Here is a 16198-nt window from a genome sequence, read left to right on the forward strand (position 1 = left end):
AAGATCATGTACCACTAGTTTGATTTGTTTCTATTCAAGATTGATAGATATATTGCAAGAAAATTATGACTGGGCAGACTGTGCCTTTCTGGACTTACAAAAGGTACTTGATAAGGTACCACACAGAATTTTTTTTTATATAAACTGGAAACAATAGGAGGCATACATGGAAAACTATTAAATTGGATGGAGGACTTCCTACACGGAAGAAAAATGAGAGTAGTGCTCAGAGACAAATATTCAAAATGGGAAGAAATGAGTAGTGAAGTCACACAGGGTTCAGTGCTGGCTCCGACAATGTTTGCTATACATGTAAATGACATGGACGAAAATATTGAATGTTACATGAACTTCTTTGCGGATGACGCAAAGTTATTAAAGAGAATAAACTCCGAAATAGACTGTGACTCATTACAGAGTGATCTGAACAAAGTCTCAGAGTGGAGCAAGAAATGTGAAGTAGAATTCAACATCAAGAAATGCAGTATAATCGAATTTGGGAAAAGCAAGAATAGAATATCAGGACAGTATAAAATTAACGGAAAAGAAGTAAAGAAAACACTCAACAGTACTACAATACCAGGATATCTAGGTTGTTTTAAAAGGGAATGGGAATGCCCGTGGATGCCCGAGATGGTGTAATTACAGTGCATATAGTGAGTATTGAAGAAAAATGGAAGATAATGAAAACAGGCCAGAGAAGTCCTATGATGGTAAAGCAACGAAGCGAAACGTAAACACGAACCCAGAACCATCTATCGGCACTATAGAGAAACAAAATGTAAGCATGAGCTTTAGATCGCCATTAGGTACGATTTTTTTTTTTTTTTTTTTTAGTGGAGAAGAAGGACCATTTTCTGGATTTACTGGGTACGAATAAAGTGAATCATGAAATAAATAAGGAAGTGAGTGACTTAAAGAAAGCAAATGCTGAAATAGATAAGGAGATAAGTGCATTAAAAAGAGAACTGACCGAGTTAAAATGTGAAAATGAGAGGTTGAAAAATAATGATACCACTAATAGTGCTACCGTAAAGAAAGAAATAAACAAATAAATAAAGGCAATGACCGAGAATACTGGAAGAAATATAGGGGAGAATTATTTACAACAGCTCATGAAAGAATGGAAGACAAAGAAAATGATAAGATAATTTTTAAAGAACTTGTTCATCAACAAATCCAGGAAAATGCCAAAGATGCAGTCATTCAGGTAATTAAAGAAAAATAAAATCTGGTAAGAGATACAGTGGACAAAAAGAAGTGCATAGTAGTATATGGTCTAAAGAAAAACATAAACATAATTCGTCCCTGAGAGATAAAGAAGAGAAAGAATTGCCAAGAAAAGTTCTAAAAGTAGTACAAGACAAAGAGCAAGAAATAGAAAAGGAAATAGAAGAAGTGCACAGAACGAGAAAAAAATGCAGGAAGAAATCGACCGCTAAAGATCAAATTAAGGTCACAAATGGCACCGGAAGAAATATTAGCATAAAACAGGAAAGTTAACAAGAAGTGAACACTATAAAAGTGTATGGATAAAAATAGGCATGAATGGTGAGGAAAGAGAAAAGACATTAAGAAGCACAGCTAAAGAAAAAAAAAAACGAGAAAAGAACGAAGACCAAGAAAACAAAGTTCTATTGGAGAGTGTTAAACATGAGACTGAAAAAAATTTACATTCAAGGAAAAGAAACGAAAGGAACAGAGCACGAGATGGAGAGAGTAGAAAATTAAAACTAGCTTATACCAATATAGACGAATTAATATCAGAATTAAACGAACTAAATGATTACCTATCAGAAGAAAAAACAGACATAATGGAATTTGTGGAGACAAAATTAAGGGCTCCACTATTAACAGTGTTGGACATGGATTATATAATCACTGGCTTAGAAATAGAGAGGAGAAACAGGGTGGAGGAGTAATGTTCTTGGCTAAGAAAAACTTAGATGTGACGAAAGTTATAAATGGAGAGAACAGGGTGAAGATGATCACAATAAGAGTTGAAAGTAATGACATGAAAAGTAGAAAATTTGTGGTGAGTTATGTGACCCCAAAAACGGGGTCTTGGAGAGAGATTATTCTAAATTATTAGAAGATACAAGGCTTTCATTAAGTGAGTTCCTGAAGAATGGAGGAAACGTGATACTTATGGGAGATTTTAAATGCAAAGAAATCTGTTGGGTTGAGATTACAGTGAAAGGTGGAGAGGATCTATGAGGAAACGTATTATTTGACATAACTATAGAACATAAAATGACACAATGGGTAAAAGAAAACACTAGATTTAGAAATAATGAAAAACCTTTGAGACTAGATTTATTATTTACGTCAGAATCTGAAATTGTGTATCAAAGTTAATACAAGACACCAACTGGGGAGAGTGACCACATATTACGTGAGTTAGAACTAATGGAGGAAATATATATAGAGTTAAATGAGAAAAAAAAATCTTAAATCGAGTTGAGAAAAATTCTACAATGAAGAAATACAAGTGAAAGAAAAATGGATGATTCTGATGGAAATATATAATGAAGGAGTGAATAAATATGTCCCAAAGTAAAAACAGGAAAAGATATATATTAAGCGCTGGTTTAACAGGTGCAGCGAAGCGAAAGACAGAAGAGATAAAGGTTGGGAAAGATGGAAAAAAGACAAAAAATTAAAAAAGTGGTAAATATATATATATCAAAGGAATGGGTATGTAAAAATACGCACGGCCCGGATGAAATCGTAAACTGGATACTAAAAGAATGTAAAGAACTAATAGACAAAATATATAACATAATAAGTTGCTCACTCAAAGAAGGAAAAATACCAGAAGACTGGAAACAAGGAAGACCCATCAAATTATAGACCTGTTTCCCTTACAAGCACGGTAGCTAAAGTTTGTAAAAAAAAAAAATTATAATAAGTAGATGGATAAAACATCTGCAGGAGAACAATATATATCCGAGACAATTTGGATTGGGATTTAAACAGGGAAGATCATGTGCCATAAATCTGATCTGTTTTTACTCAAGACTACTAGATATAATACAAGAAAGGAATGAATGGGCTGATTGTGCTTTCCCAGGCCTACAAAAAGCTTTTGACAAAGTACCATACAAAGAATTACAAGAAAACTGGAAACTATAGGAGGGATACAAGGAAAAATACTGAAATGGATGGAGGACTTCTTGCATGGAAGAAAAACGAGAGTAGTGCTCAGAGATAAAAGTTTTACTTGGATAGAGATGATTAGTGGAGTTCTACAAGCATCGGTATTGGCTTTAATAATGTTTGCTATTTATGTGAATGGCATGGACGAGGGTGTGGAATGTTACATGAGCTTCTTTGCAGGTGACGCTAAACTGTTGAAGAAAGTGAATACTGAAACGGATTTCACTCGCTGCAGAGAGATCTGAACAAGATTTGGGAATGGAGTTAGAAGTGGGAAGTGGACTTCAACATTAAGAAATGTAGCATAAAGGAATTTGGAAAAAGTAAAAAAGGATATCAGAACAATATAAAATTGGTGCAAAGGAAGTAAAGAAAGTGATATCTGAAAAAGACCTAGGAGTAATCATCACAAAAAACAGGACCCCTGATTTCTGATAAAAATAAAATTGTCGGAGAAACCTACAACTTGCTAAGGTCAATACAGGTAGCTTTTACTTACTTGGATGAAGAAATGGTAAAGAAAATAATAGTCACACTGATAAGGCCAAAATTGGAGTATGCAACGACAATATGGTCCCCCAGTACAAAAAAGAATAAAGGAAAATTAAGAGAATCCATAAAGCAACTACGAAGATGGCTCCAAAACTATCAAAAATGTCATATGAAAAAAGATTGTCAAAATTGGAATTGCCGAATCTGGAACAAAGGAGAAAAAGAGGTGACTTGTTGACTATCTACAGAATCATGAGAGGTATGGAAGTCCTTGATAGAGAAGACTTATTAAATTGGGATAAGAGATATACAAAAGGACATGGAAGGAAGCTCAAAAAGGACAGGTATAGAAGGTACTTGAAAAAGAACAGCTTTCTCCATAGAGTGGTGGATGTATGGAACAAACTAAACGAAACAATAGTGTTTGCAAAAACCATACATGAATTTAAGAGCAAATTAGACTTAGCGAGATACAGAGACGGGGCATCATGAGCGTAGCACCCCTTTCCCTAAGATACAACTAGATAAATACAACTAGGTAAACACACACACACACACACACACACACACACACACACACACACACACACACACACACACACACACACACACACACGCAGACACACCTCGCTTCTCCCACTTTTATTTTTTTTTTTTTCCCTCCTTTTTTTTATGGGTCATTTTCTAAGATTTCTGCCCAATAACAAAATATCGAGAACAAATAGTAACAGCGTTATCGAAGAATTATTATGCGCTAGTTTTGTCGTTGCCGCCGCCCATATGGAGATGGAAAGTGTCTGAATGAGCACATCAACAACTCTCTCCTCAATAAGGTATGTTCTAGGATAGGTTACGTCAGGTCATGTCACGCCACGTCACGTCACGTCACGTCTGGTCACGTCAAGCCAAGACACATCGAGTCACATCAAGTTAAGTGAAGTCAAGTTAGGTTAGGTTTATTATGCTCTTTTTACACCACAAAAAAAGGGCTCGCACATTCGGCCTCGATCCATCAGTTTCATAATCTAACATAAAATAACTCCATTTCTTGTTACTCTCTAACACTGAGTTGTTGAAAACTACTTCCTCAGATAAACAGACCTCCAAAGAACATATAAAAAAAAGATGACTGTTCGCAACTTAACAGAAATTCTCCTACGTTTGAGGAGCGCAAGGACCAATAAGACACCAACTTCTTTATGACGTCATGGAATATGTATCAGGAGACTTCTCTTTAAATTTTGACCTTAAGACCTTCATATTGGTGGTCGCCCCCCTCCCTAGAAAATAAAAAATACATACATACATACATATACCCAGGCTTTTTCCCCCTTCCAAGGGAGGTAGCCAAAAAGGGAAAGGCATAAAAACACTCCCACCCATTTCATCTCTAAATACACTCCACACCCCTCCCACCCTTCCTCTCATCTGAGCACCTCCTGGATGACGGGTCATCCCTGCACCCTGCCCACCGCCCTGGGTCAGAAGCAGTGTCGCAAGACACAGTACATCCACAGCGAGGCCGCTTCATTTAATCGGCGACCCCCCCTCTCCGTCCCCCTTTGCATATAAGGCGAGGACGGGGAGAAATCCCTTCGGGCTGCGTCAAAATTTACTCACACATACTACCTCACCCCCCACTTCCCCGCCCATTCCTCCTCATGCAGTTCATCCATATACAACCATTCTCCACTCACCTCTGTCTTCCGTCCTCTCCCTTCCTTCCTCAACAGACATTCCCCTCTTCCCCAAAGCCCCCTTCACCCCATCCATCCACCTCATCCTAGGACGTCCCCTCATGTTCACTCCCTCCACATCTGCCTTCCATACCTCTTTTACTAGTCTTTCTTCACTCATTCTTTCCATGTGTCCAAACCATCCTAATATTCTTTCATCAACCCTATCTCCCAAATCCTTTTTCACCCCTGTTCTCCTCCTCACCTCCTCATTTCTCACTCTATCTAGCCTAGTAACCCCCACCATACTTCTCAGACACCTCATCTCAAACACATTCAAACTCCTTCTCTCTTCTTCTCTTATGTTCCACGTTTCTGCCCCATACAGTGCTGTTGGCACAATCACTCCTTCATACAGTCTCCTCTTCGCATCCATTCCCAAATGTCTATTCCTCATTACACTCTTTAAACCACCAAGGCATTTACTCGCTTCTCTCAATCTACATTCTACCTCCACCTTCACTCCACCTTTTCCTGCTACACTTGCACCCAAGTATCTAAAACTATCCACTTCCTCCAGTCGCTCTCCCTTAATGCTCACTTCCAGTCTACTGCCACTTTCACCCCTTGTACATCTCATCACCTTACTTTTACCCACATTTATCTTTAGCTTTCTTCTATCACATACTCTCCCAAACTCTGCCACCAGCTTCCTCAATCCCTCCTCTGACCCTGCCACAAGCGCAGTGTCGTCCGCAAACAACAGCTGGCTCACCTCCCACTTTTCTCCATTTTCTTTAACCATCTCCAATCCCTGACTCACTACCCTAGCATTCACCTCTCGCACCACCCCATCCATGTATAAGTTGAACAGCCAGGGCGACATAACGCATCCTTGACGAAGTCCCACCTTTACTTCAAACCACTCACTCTCTCCATTTCTAATCCTAACACATGCTCTACTACTCTCATAAAAACTCTTGACAGCTCCCAAAAGCTTTCCTCCTATCCCATAAATCTGCATAACCTCCCACAGTGCCTTTCTGTCTACCCTATCATAAGCCTTTTCCAGATCCATGAAAGCCCAAAAAACATCCTTCCCCTTTCCTATAGCTTTCTCACATATCTGTCTTACCACAAAGATCTGATCTACACAACCTCTACCCGTCCTAAATCCACACTGTTCCTCACCAATTACTCCCTCTGTTCCTCTCCTAATCCTCTCAATTAAGATCCTCCCATAAGCCTTCCCTACTACACTCAACAGGCTAATCCCTCTGAAATTACTACATTCACACTTGTCCCCTTTTCCCTTGTAAAGAGGAACTATACAGGCACTACTCCAGTCCTCCGGTACTCTACCCTCTCTCCAGCAAACATTAAATAACCTCACCAACCAGTCCACCATCACTGCACCTCCCTTTTTCAGACATTCTGCATGACATCCATCCAGACCAGGTGCCTTACCTGCTTTCATCATCTTTACAGCTGCCTTCACCTCATCCTTCCTTATTTCTCCTCCATTCTCCTCTCTCATCACTCTCATTTTCTTCGCATTTCCCACTGCAGCTATCTTTCCTTCCCTATCCTCCTTCACATTCAGCAACTCCCTAAAATATTCTGCCCATCTTCCCCTCACTGCCATCTCTTCCATTATCAACTCTCCATCTGTACCTTTTACCTTTTCTTCCCTACTTGATTCGCCTCCTCTTCCTCTCTTAATTTCTTTCCAAAACATCTTTTTATTACTTTCAAAATTTTCTGTCATACTCCTACCCCACTTCACATCTGCTCTCCTCTTTGCCTCCTTTACCTTTTGCTTTACTTCTCTTTTCTTTTCTTTGTACGTCTCATATGACTCCCCTGTCCTCTTTTGTAACCAATCTGTGAATGCTCGCTTCTTCTCTTCTACAGCCTTCTTTGTTTCCTCATCCTTTACAGGTTCAAAGAGGTCATCTCAGTGACCTGATCTGACCTACTGGAGTTTTCGTCATCGAACTCCTAATAGAAGAGGAGTCACGGATCGGACCTTCCCAGAGGAGAGGTCATCGCTGACGTCATGGGAGAGACTCGCCCGAACCAGAGAATATAAGTCCAAAATCGATTCCTGAGGCAGCAAACAAAAGCAACCCGAAAGAAGGAGGGAGGGAGAGGATGCAGGTAGAGGGAGGAGGGAGGGAGAAAGGTAGAGAAAATAGAGAGAGGGAAGGAGAGAGGGAGAGTAGGCAAGTGAGGGAGGGAAAGGGTGTTGGAGTAGCGAGTGAGGGAGAAGGTGTAGGGGGGGAAATGAGCTGGGAAGGGTGCAAGATAGAAAGGGAGTGAGGGAGGAATATGATTTGGGGAGGAAGGAAAGGAGTGAGTGAGGAAAGGATATGGTGTGGGGAGGAAAGGAGGGAGGAAGGGAGGGACATAGAGGATGTAGGGAAGGAAGGGAGGAAAGTAGGGGAAGGTGTAGGAGAAGGGAGGGAAGTAGGGGAAGCGGGTGAGGGAAGGAGGGAGAGAGAGGGAGGGTAAAGTAGAAGGTGGGGAGGGAGGAAGGTAGAGGGCGTAGAGGTAGAAGGGAAGGAGACATAGGGGAAGAGATGGGGGACGGAGGGGTAGGGTTAGAGGGAGGGGAGGAGGGGGAAGAGGTAGAGGAAGGGAAGGAGGGAGAGAGAGGGTGTAAGAAGGGGAATGGAGAGAGTGGGAGAAGGAGAGGGAGAGGGAGGAAGGGATAGGGTGTAGGCAGAGGACAGGAAGTAGAGGGTTTAGGGGAAGGGGGTGAGAGGGAGGGAGAGAGGGGGGTTGGTAGAAGAAATTAGGGGAAGGAAGGGCTAGGGTTGTAGGGAGGAAATGTAGTGAGATTGATTGTTGCGTGGTCATATCGTTGCGGACAATCTCACGCCGCCTTCGTGCGTTGTCTTGCATTTCTTGTGGCAATTAGTTGGAGGTTATTTATAGTTCGGTTAAGAGTCGTTTTTTGTAAGAAGTTGTGGAGATATGACGCATGTGTTGGTGTTTTATCGCAAAGGATTTCGAGTATTATCAAAGTCGTCTGAGGGACAGAATAATTGGTCGTTGCCGAGTTGTATAAATAGAGCATTCTTGTGGTATGTTTAGTGTGGTGAGATGAGAGGAGAGAATAGATATGTGGTATATCCTATGGTAGCGGGTGTGCCTGTGGCTAGTTGTGTTTCCTGAGATAGAGTCAGGTTCCATTGTACGAGTATGGTGGAGTACACTACTGTCCGTTTCGATGCGATATGATGGCTGTTTTAGGACGTGCACCCTCGGGGCTGATGAAAGACTTACAAAAGATTACAAAGGCGGAGCATGCCAACAGGAGACCTTTTGGTCCATATCTAGGTCGGATACGAAAAAAATCATAATAATAATGATAAATAGATAGATAAATAAATAAACAAATAAAAAATACAATAATGTAAATAATAAATTGCATAAATAAATGCATAGGTATAGTTAAATAATAAAAAACATGTAAATAGTAAATAATAATAAATTGACATATAACTAATAATAAATGAGAATTAAACAAACAGACAAATGATAACAAAACAAATAAACAAATAATATAAAATAAATGACAGTCATTACAGCATCTAGGTGTTTATCTGAATGATTCTTAGAGCTTCGAACTGAACTACATTGCACTGCCTCTGCAGGAAGTTTATTCCATTCATTAACTACACGGTTGGCGAAGTTGTTTCTACCCACTTCCAAATTAAATATATTTCCAGACAGTTTGAGACCATTGTTTCTTGTCTGATTCTCATTCAGTGTGAAAATTTTGTCACTTTTGATGTTGTCAGTTCCCTTTAGAATCTTAAAGACCTGTATCAAGTCACCTCTGAGTCTACGCTTTTTAAGGAAAACAAATTCACATGTGTTAGTCGATGTTCGTATGATTTATTTTTGACATTTGGATTCAGTTTTGAGGCTCGCCATTGTACTTTTTCCAATCTGTCAATGTCTTTAATGAGGTTCGGTGACTTTACGGAAACAGCATATTCCAAATGTGGACGAACTAACGAACTAATTAGCTTGTTAATGAGAGATGGACTTTTGAAATCAAAAGATCGCGCAATCAGTCTTAGAATCTTATTTGCTTTCTCAGAGGCTAAAACACACTGCTTAGATGATTTGAAATTGTTACTGATAATTACGCCGAGATCCTTTTCACTACCCACTTTTGTTAACGAATTTTCAAATAACTTGTAATCGTACTTACTGTAATTTTTACCTTGTGTGCATTACCTTACATTTACTTGTGTTAAATCTCATTAGCCACTTTTCAGACCATTGCTGTAATTTATCTAAATCTTCTTGAATATCTAATTGGTTTAAGAGTCGTTTGCCATTGCGCACAGTTTTGTATCATCAGCAAATTTGGAAACAGTAGATTTTAGTCCATGGTCTATATCATTTATATATGCTATGAATAGAAGTGGCCCAAAAACGGAACCCTGAGGAACTACTCGTAACATTTTTTCATCCAGAAGTTTTTTCCATTTAGAACAACTCTCTGTTTTCGATCATTCAACCAGTTACTAGCCAAACTTAATAGGCTACCACTTATTCCGTGTGAAGCTAATTTAGTAAGTAGTCTTTCGTGGAGGACTGTATCAAAAGCTTTTGCAACGTCTAGATATATTAAATCTATATTGTTTCTTTTGTCATAATTCGAGATAACTGTGTTGTAGAATTCGAGAAAGTCACAGAAGAACGTTTCCGTCTGAAACCATGATGGCTATCATTTATCAAACAGTAACTTTCTAAATGATGTTCGATAGCATCTCTGATGATAGTTTCCATCATTTTTCTTACGATTGAGGTCAAACTTATAGGCCTGTAGTTATTTGGATTCTTGGTCGTTGAAGTCGAAGCCTTTCGGTGTGTACCTTTTCCTTACGATGATGCCTATGTAAGTCTCACTAGGTACGAATGGGTATAGGAGAATGCCGGTGTCGGTGTGCTGATTATGTTTATTTTGTAGTTGTAGCTGGGTGATCCCCGTATTCTGCGAACTGGCTTGATCGCGTTTTCTGTCGTTATTAACATTCAAAGTGGAAGAGAACGAGTAATACAGCTGTGACTTTATATTTTATAACGCGAGTATTGTGATGCATCATCGAATCATCATACATCAGGCGACCGTATTGAAGAGGTGAATCGCTTTCAGAAGGACGGGTGATGTGGTTTGGGAAAGTTTGAATTTGATGTCTAGTCATTCATTCTTGTTGAGTCTGGAGGATGCAGTGGGAGATCTTGTAAAGAGTTTGGTGTCTGGAATATATGAAATTAAGGTTGCTAGTCAAGCAAGATCCAACCCAAAGGGTTTCTTTCATCTCTATAGAACGGAAAATAAAGAAAGAATAGGACCAATTAAAAACGATGAAAATGTCATGATAGAATCGGAGGAAAAATTAGTAAGGAGTTTAACAATTATTTTCTATCGGTGTTTACTAATGAGAGGTTAGATAAAGTACCTGACTGCGATCCGATTTTCAATGAGGAAGAAGAAAGTAGTCTATCTAATATCAGCATTAGTAAAGTAGAAGTAGTCAAGCAAATTGAAAGACTTAAAGCTACAAAATCCCCGGGTCCAGACGAAATTTTTCCGAGAATGCTAAAGAAGTGTAAATTTGAAATCGGCGACCAGTTAACTGAAATATCTAATAAATCAGTACACACTGGTTTTGTGCCTACTGCTTGGAGGTGAGCAAACGTTGTTCCTGTTTTTAAGAAGGAAGATAGATCGTCTATATGCAACTACAGGCCAATCAGTTTGACATCGATTATAGGAAAAATACTTGAATCAGTAATAGTAAATAGACTCAGAGAACACATCGAAAGATATAATTTAATTCGTGATTCACAGCATGGTTTCTCCAAGGGTAAGTCATGTGTGACTAATCTTCTATCCTTTTACACTAAAGTATATAAGGCGTCAGATAACAATGATAATTACGATATTATTTACCTTGACTTTAGCAAAGCGTTCGACAAGGTGCCACACCAGAGACTACTAAATAAAATCAAAGCCCATGGCATAGGAGGAAAAGTGTTAGAATGGATTAGAGCTTGGATTAGTAACAGAAAACAGCGGGTCACCATAAATGGAGTAAAATCTAGGTGGGGCAATGTTACTAGCGGGGTCCCCCCAGGGCTCGGTTTTGGGTCCCTTGTTTTTCATTATGTACATAAACGACTTAGACGACGGGATAAATAGTAATGTTAGTAAGTTTGCAGACGACACTAAAATAGGACGCCTAATTAGGTCAAGAGACAACGCAGAGATTCTGCAGGAGGATCTTAACAAATTGTTCACATGGTCGGTGAAATGGCAAATGAACTTCAATATCTCTAAGTGTAGCAACCCCGAAAATAGATACAGCTTAGATAACACGTTTTTAGAGAAAACTGAGTGAGAAAGACACTTGGAAATTCTGGTGAGTACTGAACTTGAATCCAGGAAACAGTGCATTAGCACCAGAAATAAAGCTAACAGGGCTTTAAGTTTCATTGCTAGGACGGTTACGAATAGAAGTGCAGAGGTATTTATCAAATTTTATCTGGCGTTAGACCCACCCTTGACCATACGGTACAGTTTTGGTCTCCGTCCTATAGAATGGACATCAATTCGCTAGAATTAGTACATAAGAGAATGACCAAAATGATACATGGGGTCAGAAATTTACCTTACGAGGAGAGGCTTAGGCACCTTAACTTACACTCTCTGGAAAGACGCAGAGTGCGGGGTGATCTAATAGAGGTGTTCAAGTGGATCAAAGGCTATAACAAGGGTGATGCAAACAAGGTCATCATATTAAAACGACAGGGCAGGACTCGCAGTAATGGTTATGAACTGGACAAATTTAGATTTAAAAAGGAAATAGGCAAGAATTGGCTTACTAATAGGGTGGTCGACGAATGGAATAGACTTAGTAACCATGTGGTGAGCGCTGAAACTATCAGTTGTTTTAAGAAACGATTAGACAACTTTATGGATGGGGATGACAGGTGGTGATGGATACGGAGCTGCCTAGTGTAGGCCTTATGGCAGCCCTGTGCAACCTGCGGCCCAAGGCCTCAAAGGCTTTCATTGCAGCCCTTCCTCCTAAAAATAAATAAGCTATAGTGCGGCCCTCAGAGAGAGAGAGAGTGTGTGTTACCAACTAGAGCCCACCGAAAGTTTGACTAAATTCATATTCTTGTGTACCAATTTCACCATATTTTTTTATATTTCGTTCACTAAGGTATAGATTTTAATTATATTAGAACAGAAAATAACATATTACTTGATATTAATGAGTTGGTGTCCCAAATGCAACATCGACCATGCTAATTAATGGTCAGGAAAATGTCTGTGTTTGATAATTCTTATATTAATGATCCCAGTTAACCAATATTAAGTAATTATTTATGTTTGTACATTATAATAATAAGGTATGGTAGCCTTTCATTTGCTCATTAGGAAAATACATTTGTTTCGGACAATTCTTATTTTTGTGATCCCAATCTAAATAAAATCAGTAACAAATTAATTATCTATCTTTATCAGTATAATCTCACATAATATGTCTTCGATCGTAGTAAATAACATGAAATAGTAAGGCCCTCCATACCAACAGAGTCGTGACTAGTGGCCCTTTGGGAAAAAAGGTTGCACACCCCTGCCTTATGGTCTCTTGCAGTCTCCTTCATTCTTATGTTCTTGTGTTCTTATATGGACAAGGTAGGTTTCAGCTTGTACCTCCATGGGTATTGGGGGTGGGGGAGGTTGATTGTGGTTGTTTGGAGAGAACGTCTGTTGGCGCCTTTGGGGTGGGGGAATTGAGATCACTATTAATACTATTGGTTTATATATATATATATAAATATATATATATATATATATATATATATATATATATGTAAAGACAGACATATATGGAGGTGAGGTGGCAAAATGAAATGTTAAGGCTAGAGTATGGAACTTTATTCAGAACCAGACGTTTCGACCTCTCGGGCCTTCCTCAATGGACTGAATACACATTATGAATCATATTCTGTATTCAGTCCACTGAGGAAGGCCCAAGAGGTCGAAATGTCTGGTTCTGAATAAAGCTCCATACTCTAGCCTTAACGTTTCATTTTGCCACCTCACCTCCATATATATATATATATATATATATATATATATATATATATATATATATATATATTATATATATATGTATATATATATATATATATATATATATATATATATATATAGATATAAAAGGCTTTCCCCCCTTACACTGGGGGTAGCCAAAAAGAAAAAGGCATTTCCCACTACTCATAGAAACCACTCCCATCAATTCCATCCCCTATATACTCCACTCCCCTCCACCCTCCTCCCTCCCTCTCATCTTGGCATCTCCTGGACGACGGGTCATCCCTGCATCCTGTCCATTGTATATATATTGTGAGTGCCGATTGCACTAAGTATGGAAATATTGTATAATGTATGGAATTGTAATAGTGTATTGAATTGATGTACATGTAAAAAGATGTATTAAGTAGAAGTAACGGCAATTACGGCCTGTGATGTTGAGCACCTAGTTTTGAGTCGTAACATAAAATGGAAAATGTTATTGTATAAGATTGATGGAATATAGTGGTCCAGTGTGTACAATAAAATAAAACAAGATTAAAGAAACACTAGAGAAGGAAAGAATGTTAAGTAGAACATGAATCATATAATTTACGGTCCTTTATATGTAGTACTCCGCCAATAAATAGTGCGAGTTTTCCTTGGCATGATTGTAATGAGAGCCGTTCTTTTGTGTCTAGAACATTGAGCTGTGAAGACGTATCCATACCATAAGTGTCTGGGGAACCTGTTGTTGGTAAGTGTTAATTGAAAAGGTATATGTAATCTGTATGAAAGAATAATATGATATATTCTGTTAATGTAGAAGTCATAGTAATGTTTGATGATTTCGGTTCCGTAGAACATCCGTGGATGGGAAAGATAAATCATGATAGAGATGGCGGAATCGGCTAAATATTATGGTAAACCAATGACCCATTCTATCAGTAAGTGATAAAGTGCATTTAATAAAGTTATTAATTGTGATGGGTATATAGAATTAACTAAGGCGTGTTGTTTATTGTGTTCGTGTTTAGACACCACACACGCCGTCTGTACGAAGGATAATAAAGAAAATGTGTGCGTGCCAGATTGTCTGCTTCCCCCATCCCTCTGTACCTCGAGCCGCCTACCTTCGTGGCGTGGCGTTGACATATATATATATATATATATATATATATATATATATATATATATATATATATATATATATATTATATATATACATATATATATATTATATATATGTATATATATATGATATATGTATTATATATATATATATATATATATATATATTTTTTTTTTTTTTTTTTTTTTTTTTTTTTTTTACGGAAAGGGAACTGGGAGATAGGGTTGATGAAAGAGTATTAGGATGGTTTGGACACATGGAAAGAATGAGTGAAGAAAGATTAGTAAAAGAAGTGTGGAAGGCAGAGGTGGAAGGAGTGAATATGGGGGGGGGGGCGTCCTAGGATGAGATGGATGGATGGAGTAAAAGGGGCATTGCAGAAGAGAGGAATGTCTGTTGAGGAAGGACGGGAGAGGACAGAAGATAGGGGTGAATAGAGAGGGGTTGTGTATAGATGATGCTGTGATACGTGAGGGGGAGTGGGTGGGGGATGGGGGGTGAGGAAGTATGTATGAGAGAGAGAGAAAAAAAAATTGACGCAGCCCGAAGGGATTTCTCCCCATCTTCTCCTTTTCTGCATAAGGGGACGGAGAGGGGGGGGGGTCGCCGAATTTATGAAGCGGTCTTGCTGTGGATGTGCTGTGTCTTGCGACACTGCTTCAGACCCAGGGCAGTGGACAGGATGCAGGGATGACCCGTCATCCAGGAGGTGCCAAGATATGAGGGAGGGAGGAGGGTGGAGGGGAGTGGAATATATAGGAAATGGAATGGGTGGGAGTGGTTTCTATGCCTTTTTCTTTTTGGCTACCCCCCGTGTAGGGGGAAAAAACCTTTGGTATATGTATGTATGTGTGTACATAGTTAATTTCATATTTGATAGTTAGAGATGTTTTTATTGTTCTATTTTATAATTTGATAATGTTATATTCATATGTTATGATAATTTTCAGTTCGTTAATTACTGCTATTTCATAATTTATCAATATTATTGTTTATATATTTCATAATTATAATTGTGTGAATGATACTTTAACGTATCCCGAAGGTATTTCTCCCCGTCTTTAATGTTTATGGATGAGGGGACGGAGAGGGGGGGGGTCGCCGATTAAATGAAGCGGCCTTGCTGTGGATGTGCTGTGTCTTGCTGCATTGCTTCTGACCTAGGGCGATGGGGGAGATACAGGGATGACCCGTCATCCATGAGGAGCCAAGTTGAGGGGGAGGGAGGGAGGGGTGGATGGGAGTGGAATGGGTGGGGATGAAATGGCTGGGAGTGGAGTTCAGCCTTTTGACTTTGGTTACCTCCCTTGTAAGGAGGAGAAAAGCCCTTGGTATATGTAGGTATGTAGAATCATAATTACAGTACTTTCATAGTTTGTTAGACTTAGTGCTACTTTGGAATTATCAATGGCTGTTGGACCAAAGTCTGGCGGCGGGAAGCCTGGACTAGGCGGTTTGAAGGACCCCAAGAGTTACCTCCGACAAAGGCTGTCATGCCTAGGCACCTCGCTGAGCGGTGACGGGTGAAACGTGGAGTGAATGAATCACAACGTCAAAACTGGAGATAACCTTTGTACTGTACTAGCTGTTGTCCTGACTCCCACCAACCCGTAGTGTTGATTT

The 16198-nt window shown here is 39.2% G+C and overlaps 1 protein-coding gene across 2 annotated transcripts in view; it reads right to left on the reverse strand.

Annotated features, from left to right (window-relative positions):
- LOC143041053 (glutamate receptor ionotropic, delta-2-like) overlaps positions 1-16198 on the reverse strand; it is a 561193-nt gene that overhangs the window by 491315 nt on the left and 53680 nt on the right. The gene's annotated exons all lie outside the window — the stretch shown is intronic.

This window comes from Oratosquilla oratoria, chromosome 30 (genome assembly GCF_046742065.1).
Source record: "Oratosquilla oratoria isolate Oo_2021 chromosome 30, ASM4674206v1, whole genome shotgun sequence".
NCBI classification, from domain to species: Eukaryota; Metazoa; Arthropoda; class Malacostraca; order Stomatopoda; family Squillidae; genus Oratosquilla; species Oratosquilla oratoria.